We start from the raw sequence: 9,535 nt of genomic DNA, 5'->3' as shown, positions 1-9,535 counted from the left end.
AAAGATTCAGAAAAGAGAAGAGAAAAGAAAGAGGAAAGAGGAAAGAGAAAAGGGATCAGAGAACCGCTACATGTGTGTTCAGATACTTTCTTTAGTAAGAGTCCATGTGTTCAGTGATCGATATTCCCAAGATAAAGCCTACACCTTTATTGTAGAAATGAGGCCAGCAAAGGGGCATTTCAGGCGGCATCAGTTGAGCTATGGGCTGGATGGTATGGATGCTAAGCTGAGGCTACGTACATGGAAGTGCCTCTAAATTTGGTATTGCTTTGATGTGGCTTGCAACATTGCAGAAGTGATGGTAGTAGTTTTAAAGATATGTGAATCCTTGTGTTTTCAAACCTCTTCCACATAACTATTCTATGTTTTGCTTGAGGGCAAGCAAATGATAAGTCACATTTAGCCATATTATAAGTCCTATTTAGAGTCCATTATATGTGTTTGAAGTCTATTTTAGAGTCTTTTCATGTTTAGGTGTGTTTTGGAGAAATAGCCATTTAGATCATAAGGATGAAGAAACTCGTAGTTGTTCAACAAATCAGAAGCCAGAGCGAGATTTAGAAGGTGTGTCGATCGACACCACACCGACGTGAGTAGACGGGCCGACTCTATTTCAAGATCAAGTCCAGCCCCGAAGCTCCTATATATTACAAGATTACCCCATGCCAAATTTATTGCTAGCATTTATAGATTTTAAGCCATTGTTTAGGCAAGAACACACATTCATAGAGCTTTATTCATTCTTCGAAGTTTTTGGATGGAAGATCAAGTCTCCTTTAGAGACTTGTATTGGAACTCCACTATTTCTTACTCTATCTTTTAATGCAATTCATTTAGTTTATCTCTTTGTCTTGTTTTAATATGTCTGAGTAGTTCACTTGTTATATTTAGGGTTTTTCTAATGTTTTGATGAACTTGTAAAATATAGAACTGCTAGGGTGATTTAGTTGGATCATTCACATACTTGATCTTACTGCTTGTGTTCTAGAGTAGTTAACTAGAAACTTTATAATAGTATAATTGGCGCAAGTGAGAGTATGACCAATTATCTGAACTAATTATGTTGAGTTAGGTTGTTAGGCGCATGCGAGAGCTGGTTTAAATAACTCAGTGAACAAATCGATCCAAGCGTTAATGCTTGTCTAAAGAAGTATCGATCGACACTTTGTAGTATCAATCAACACTCTTCTTTATTCGCATGCAAGAGCTCGAATATAAGATTTAGATATATGATTAGACTAGCAGCGAGATATGTATATCTTACAACTGAATTCGAGTTCTTGGACAGTACATGTCACCCCTTTAGTATTTATAGATTATGGTTCTGGTTGCATGTATGAAACCCTAAGTCTAGCTTATTTCATATATTATCTTACAACCGATTTATTGTTATTATTATCACTTGCTTAGTTTAATCTTGATTTCCAATAGGCTATTGTGTGTCTATGTATTGCAATTGATTTTTTATTTGAGAGAGTTTGCTTTAGGGTAATTTAAGCTAACGAGACATGTGGTTATGTCATGCGGGTGAAATATAGAAAGACTAAAACTTAGTCGGAGGACAATAATAGTTTTACAGTAAAGAAGAAGTACATGGGTAAATATGGAAGTAAACAAAGTCTAACACCAATACAACTAGAATTTGAAACTTTGATTTGAGTAATGAAATTTAAAATTATCCAGTGTTCTGATATAGAATTTGTAACAAGTGTTATGAACTGTGAAGACTGTGTTTACACCAACAAAGTAACATGGTTTCTTTTTCATCTTGATAACTTTCACGGCTGTAAATAATTTTTCTCTATTAATCTATGATATATCAAAAAAAAAAAATTTAATGGTGGACAATTTATCATTTGATACCCTAATAATTTTACCTATAGTTTATGTTGATTCTTTCTCTAGTCAAACCAATTTAGGATAGTTTTTGTTTTTAAAACTACTGATCCATCTAAGTGATTTCAGTCGTCTAGTAGCCTACTTTTCAGACTTTTCAAAGTCTAAATTTAAAACAGTTTCAACAAAACATTAAAAATAGTTTGAGTTAGACAAATGGAAATTGAAGCGAAATTAATGTTTGTCCAACTTTCATGTGCAACTTCAAAATTATTTGATTTTACTATTCTAATCTTTTTCACACAAATTAAAAAATAATTATAATATATTTACATTATTAAAAGTTATAACTAATAGTGTTTAATAGAAATAAAAATATTTATAAGATCAATATATTTTGTTATCAATATTATGCTTGATATATTTATAAATTATACTGAATTTTGAAGTACAATCTTTATATGATAAAAAATTGTTAAAATAACACTGTGTATGAAGCAAATGAAGTATCTGACCAATCTTTTTTGAGTGATTATAGCCGTCTAGTAGTCTACTTATTGGATAATTTAATAGGTGTACACAGTAGTTATAAAGGATGGTGAATTCTTTATCATACAATGTTTCTGTAAGAAAGCTACTTGTATCATATTATTAATGAAATCATCCGTAGTGAAATCATTTCAGTAGTCATATTATATTATTAGTTAAATCATTTCGACAGTCATATCATTTCACTAATGATATTATTAGACATCAGTGAAATCATTTCAGCACAAAAACAATATGTCATGTAATATTATATCATATAAATAAAAACTGTATAATTATTTTTACAAAAACAACATGACATAACTACTTAAATTGATGATATGACTTATACTTAAATATGATATGGACAATTAGCTAAATAGAAATATCCTTTCAAATTTGTAACATTTTTAATAGATTTTTTTCTTCGCAAATTATTACGCGTTTTCAAAATGCGGATCAAAATCTAATTTTATATTATATTTTAAATTTTAATTTACTTTCTTGGGAGGATCGTGTTCCCTTCTATATATATATATATATATATATATTGTCGAAGTTTTCCATGGAAGGGAAGTCTTGAATCTCAATGTTAAAATAAGAGAAGAAATGAGAAACACGACTTTTTCTTCAAAATTGGTTCACGTATTCACTGTGTTTCTTCTTTGCCATACCCAGTCTGTTCTTCCTTCGCACCATGAACCACTCTCAATCACTGGTTAGTTGTTTTACAGTATATTCCTTTTAAAACAAAATTTATAAGCTTGGCGATTGCGTTTTGATGGAAAAGTTCATTAATAGTCTTATCCCATGTATTACTAAAACACACAAAAATCGCATAATGGTTGAGTCATGTTGGTTAAATTGATTTACATACTCATCCTGTTTCAGTTTAGTTGAATTTAAGGTTTTTACACTCTTATTAAGATACATTTTTATTTATTTTGTCCCCTTCTATTAAAAAATTGCATTAATTAAAGTTAATCTAATAAATAATAAATCACATTATAGAATATAAATGACTAAAAACACGAAATATCATTAAAATTTTACATAAAATTTAAAAAATATCACTTAAATTAAAACAAAAACAGAATCCTAAATTATTAATTAAAGTCAAATTTAGGACAGAAACATCTATAGACAAGTGAAAAACAAAATCTTGAAAAAAATCAAATGCCATTTTGGAGAAATAATTTTTGAAAAATCGAGTGGTCTTCTAAAAAATATTCAAGAGTTTATCGAAACTAAGATGTAAGCAGATAAAATCAAAGCGAAGATCAAGAGAAAAGAGAGTAAATGATTTTTTATTCATGACATTTTACAAGAATGTTTTTTGAAGAGGCTTTCATAACCTTTTACAAGAATTCAGATAAAATTTATGAAGGAAAAATTGTGTTATGTGTGCGGATAAAGAATATGATTTCCTCATGTTCTAATATTGTTTTTCTGATTTTGTAGCAAAGTCATGTTTATTATATTCTTTTAAGTTGCATTATTTATTTTTTTTGTTTTTGCATTATTTGATTTTGTAGCAAAGTTAATTTATTTATTATTCTGATCATATTGTCAGTCCTATTTTACTGTTGATATGATTGCCTAAGGGCATCTTTAATCTAATTTTATTTTTTATTTTTAAATAGTGAAAAAATGAAATAATGAAAAAACAAATTTATTCTATTAATAAAATAATGACTTTTACTTTTTTATTACTCTGAATTATGATTTTTCTAAATTAAGAAACTGGGATTTATATCTCATAGTTCCATATTATTATTGTTAAAAAAGTATGGATGTTTATTTAATATTATATATAATAAGATGTTTTAAAATCATATAATATTTAACTTATATATCTATACTATTATTTCCAAAATATTTTTTTTTTGTTTCAGGAGACTCATTTTGAAAATTAGAATTGTTTATATCATTATTAAATTAATAATTAATCTCATTTATCAATTATTTATCTTTCTGTTTTTATTGATTTTGGATAACAGTAAAATAAATAATATTTTTGGATAATGATATTATAGAATTAATTTTTTTATTAAATTAATATTTATTAAAAAATTAACTTTTTAGAATATTATTATTATAAAAAATATTTTATATTATATACATGTATTAAATTGCAGAAATTATATTATATATTTTTGTACAAATAATATTAAAATTAAGGGTTTTCTGCAAAAAAACCCTCAACGTGGTTTTGTTTTGCAAATTAATCCGCGAACTCAAAAACCCACGGGTCAACCCTCCAAGTGCCAGTCAAACCGCAATATAATCCTCAGCCGTATATATGTGTATTTGACAGTGTATAATTTTAACATTTTTCAATACTACGTCATTTTGGCGCTAATTTTTAAATAAAAAAAAAATTGTTGAACTCGGGGTTTGAAACTTGAACCTTAAACACTATGTGCATGCTATATAACCAAATATATAGATTTGTTAAACGCAATTATATAGATTTCTAAATATATTGAACAACAAATTAAACAAATATATTTGTTGGCCGAGATGGTTCTATAGCATGCACATAGTGTTCAAGTTTCAAACCCCGAGTTCAACAATTTTTTTTCATTTAAAAATTAGCGCCAAAACGACGTAGTATTGAAAAATGTTAAAATTATACACAGTCAAATACACATATATACGGCCGAGGGTTATATTGCGGTTTAACTGGCACTTGGAGGGTTGATCCGTGGGTTTTTGAGTTTGCGGATTAATTTGCAAAAAAAAACCACATTTGAGGGTTTTTTTGCAGAAAACCCTAAAATTAACATCACTAATGTATAATGTTCTAGTGACCAAAACACATGATACAGAGTCCACATAATCACTTCTAAATTTTAAAACTCATACAAATTTTACACATCATGATGTTTCTTTTTAACGTGTTCGATAAGTGTTATTTCATTTCGAGAATATTTGATTTGATTAAATAATCACGACTCATTACATGATCATTATATGAACAAAGCTCTAGCAGAAGTTGTGAAATTTTTTATTAGTTTTATATGTTATAGTTGAAAATAATAAAGTTTGAGTTGTGATGGATTTTTAATTGATAATATATATAATAATAAATAGTTATAAGATGATTATGTTTGCATATACTGAAAAAAACACCTAATATTAAACTAAAACACAGCATAACATTTTAATTTAATTTCCTTAATGAAATAGGATTGAGAAGGGAGCTGACACGAGTACGGCGATCAAAGAGTCCACCAGCTCTTCACTACTCACCGCCGCCAAGGCCACAATCACCACCGCCACCAAAAATGCTGCATATTCCACCACCGCCGTTGTCAGTGCCGCACAAGACATCACTTAAGCATCCAGTATCTCATATGCCTCAAACCGGGCAAAAAAACAAACCGAAAGTATATGGTTGATGCTCGATATGCTTTATTTCATTTTTTTGCAATTGTTGTTATTTGTTTCAGTTAATAACGAAGGGCTTGGTCTTCCTTTCGTTGAGGAACCACCTTCTTCACTTCTCTACTTTTTCGGTTTGTAAGAGATGAGCTCCATGATTTGGTTTTCTTGCTGTATTTAATAACTGCAAAAGTCAAAATAGACAATTCAAATTGCCAAAACAATTGTGTCGGTTTGATAGATCTCAAAATCCACTCAGAAAATAGAGTATGTGATAACGTATATGAGAAATTACGAAGGAAAGTATATTGACTAGTGATTAAGTATAAAAAGTGTATGTTTTATTTTCAACGCAAGAAGATACTACTGTGGAGAGTCAAAGTATTGTGTGTGAATCAGAACAGCCAAACGATCTCTGGCAGGTATCATGTGCCTTTATGATCGTCTTCAATGCCTTGATCTCTTATACGTTTTGGTTTCATCAGGTCAGCTCCACATGGATTGCATCTGGTCGAGATGGGCCTTCAACCTACAAGGGTCTATTGTCTTCTCTTGGGCTCTAATGACATTGGACCGGACTATTCGACCAGGTCTAGAGTGTGGTGAAACATGCTCCAACAATAGCTCTTGGAGTCCGGCGTGTCCCATGTCAAAAGGGTATTGATATCGACTTGGGTAGTGTATTTTAGACAGACAATTTTTGAATTTCAAATTCGTTTCGAGATTCCAGTTTGGCGAATTAATTACAAGTTTTGATTCATTAGAAAGCGAATCGATAACGGCGAATCGATAATGGCGTGGCAATCATTTCCTTTTGTGGTTTCCGATTTTTAGAATATAAACTGCTTGTCTTCCTTCTTCGTCCCTCACACTTGTTATTAGAAGAAACCGAAAGCTCTGTTTCTCGGTTGCTCTCTCTCTCTCCCTCTCTCTCTTTTTTGTCTTTCTACTTGCTTGACACTGCTTCATTAGATTTTATCGATATTTGGCATGATTCTCTTTAGTCTTTTATCCTCGAGTTTTTTAATTGTCGTTTTTGAGTTCCTCTTTTCAATACTGTGGTTGATCGTTGGAATCGCTGCTTTTGTTAATGTATACCACCTCAAGATTCCGGTTTTGTAGCACGAGCGACTGTTTTTGGTGTTTGATTTTGTTGCTTATCAGATGTCTCCTTTTTAGTTTGATCTAGTGAAGTTCTCGCCTTTCATATTATATTTTCGGGGAATTTCTTTCTCTTTCCTTGTGTCTCCTTTTTTGACTTTTATCTTACAATTGTTTTGTGTGGTAGTTGTTTATTTTATATAGTCTTGCTTCATCATGGTGCATCCAAACATTTTCATCCCCAATCTCGCTTAAGCATCTAAGGAGAGAGGCTACAAACAAAGAGATGGATGATTTCACCAAGACAGTATTGAAGATCCATAAAGAAGAGCCTTTCAATTACGCTTACTACCACTACAGGCTCTGAGTGTCTTTAAGAGAAAGCATAGACAGAAGATGACATCAAGCAAACGCTCCATCAGCTTAGAGGCAATATGAAGAAGGTGATTATGCTGAAGAAGGAGAGAGAGAGAGAGAGAACTTTTCTTAATCTAATTATGTTATAATTGTCTAGATATAGACTTACAAGAATAATAAACAAAAGAGAAGTAAGTCAACTGTACAGTTCTGTGTCAGATTCCCAACAACTATATTTTCAAATTTGTGAATCTGCAAATCTTCCCACGGTTAACACACGAACACTTCGTTTATGGTAACACACGTATGGTCGCTCTCCTTTTTGTTGAGTCTCCCAATGGTAAACCCCAGAACACTTAGTTTATGGTCACACTGATTATGGTCACACACTTGACCATAATTGTAGCATCCCCGATCCTGGATAGGATCGTCTGGATGGACCATGTAAAGACCCTCACGAACGGATAGGATATTGGTCGAGAAAAATTCCACTCGACCAGTTTGAAGTTGGTTCGACCACAATTAAAAATAAAATTCGACCCGGTGATTGATGTCTCGACGGGACTGTCTTGTGGTCGATAGACCTTCCCTTGATAGTTCTGACCGAGTATTAATTAAAATGGAAGATTTTTATTTAAGCTGGACGATTTTATCCGAAAGCAAGACGAGATTCGACGGACAGGAAACGTTTGGTCGAAAACTGCCGAAAAGACCGTTCAGCTGCTTGGTCGGTCATGTGCGATGCACATGATTTTCACCTGCTTGCTTTCTGGACCAGTTATGTGACCTGCACCTGCCTACATGTCTGCTTGATTCATTAAAAATTCATGTGCAAGTCACCAGCTGCTTGATGTTTCTTCATGAGAAGGAAATGAGTATACTTCATGGGAGGGAAAGTGTGATTCAGCTCACCACTTGTGTCTTACTTCTGTCCTTTCTTGCTGACTCTTCCTATGCTGTTATCCTCTCATTTATTAACCTCTGGTCTTCCTGGGCGAGCTCATTAAGCTCCAAAATCAGACTGAAAATACAGAGAGAAAGAGAGAAAGAAAGAGAGAAAACAAATCTGTGAGGAAGAACCATGTAAAAAATTCAGAGAAAATAAGTGAGCTTGGATGACCCTTTCTCACCCTCTTCTGGCTTGAATCAGTGACTTTTGGTGTGATTAATATCTGAAGGTTTGGCTTCCTGAAGTTGAGAATCATCCATGTTCTTCAGCCTTTGATTTTTATCCAGTAAGCGTTTATCGGTTTTATGAGAAAAGTTTTGGTTAAGCTTCAGTCCATATAAGACAACCCAAACGACTTGTCCTTTTGATGATCTTGATCCAACCATAAACTCTGTTTTGAAAGGTTAAGTCGTGGTTAGCTTGAAGAGAGACTACTAGCCCAGTTTAGTCAGTTGAGTAAAACCGGTAAGCTTCAGCCTCTTGCGTCAGTCATGTTCTGATAAGAACCAGTTGATGATATCTTACGAAGCTGTCTGGATCAGTTGTCTAAGCTCTTGTAAAAGTTCATTTTAGTTTAGTTTTGGATTTAATCAGTCTCATGGAACTATTAGCTAATCTGTTATGAGCTGACTGGATTTAATCTGAACTAAATTAATCTTGTTCTAAACTGAACTGATCTTGGTTTGATCTTAACTGAACAAAGCTGAGCTATCCTTGAACTTCAATGATAAAGATTGTCCTGAATGATCCTGTCCTGAACCAATCCTATCTGAACCGAGCTTGAACTGTTCTGATCTAATTTGTTTAGCTTGAACCGTTTGTGAACTGATTAGTCATGTCCTGAATCGACTTGTCTGAACTTAGTACGTTGCTCTGTTTTGATCAGCTAAAGTATGGAGCATTGCTAGTTCAATCCAGTCTTCTCAATCACTTTTTTTTAATTCAGATGGTCAAGGAGAGTGGTCGGATCAGCCTGCCCCGTCCTTGTGATCATTTTGAATCTGAAGTGTAACGGAAGTGGAGTGTGATTAGCTTGAGCTCGAGTCTAGTCTTCCTTAGCCAATCTCATAAAATAAAAGGTGAGTCTAGATGGATGGTTGATCAATACTGAATGTAGATGTTTGATAGGCTTTGTCTCTTGATCAAATATTGAATTGGTGAGGTGTTTACTTAGTGTAAACACTTATTAAATATTTATGAATGATCATAGAGGTTTATTCCAAACCTTAGTACTTGTTCTCAAGTACTAATACATATGTATAGTATTAAATATATAAGTATAAATCATGTGAAGTCTTATTGTATACTCACTCTCCCGAAAATTCCTTCATTACCGTGAATTGGTCCTGCGATACGGAACAAGGTTACGAAGACACA

The 9,535-nt window shown here is 32.4% G+C and overlaps 1 long non-coding RNA gene across 1 annotated transcript; it reads left to right on the top strand.

The window, feature by feature from the left end:
• Positions 1-2,893: 2,893 nt before the first annotated feature.
• On the top strand, positions 2,894-7,452 carry LOC125585394. Its single transcript, XR_007322319.1, has 3 exons — positions 2,894-3,082; positions 5,557-6,173; positions 6,237-7,452. It is a non-coding gene; the product is annotated as an uncharacterized LOC125585394 (long non-coding RNA).
• The last annotated feature ends 2,083 nt before the right edge of the window (positions 7,453-9,535 follow it).

The sequence above is a fragment of the Brassica napus genome, chromosome C4 (genome assembly GCF_020379485.1).
Source record: "Brassica napus cultivar Da-Ae chromosome C4, Da-Ae, whole genome shotgun sequence".
NCBI classification, from domain to species: Eukaryota; Viridiplantae; Streptophyta; class Magnoliopsida; order Brassicales; family Brassicaceae; genus Brassica; species Brassica napus.
This window is presented reverse-complemented; position numbering and strand designations above follow the sequence as displayed.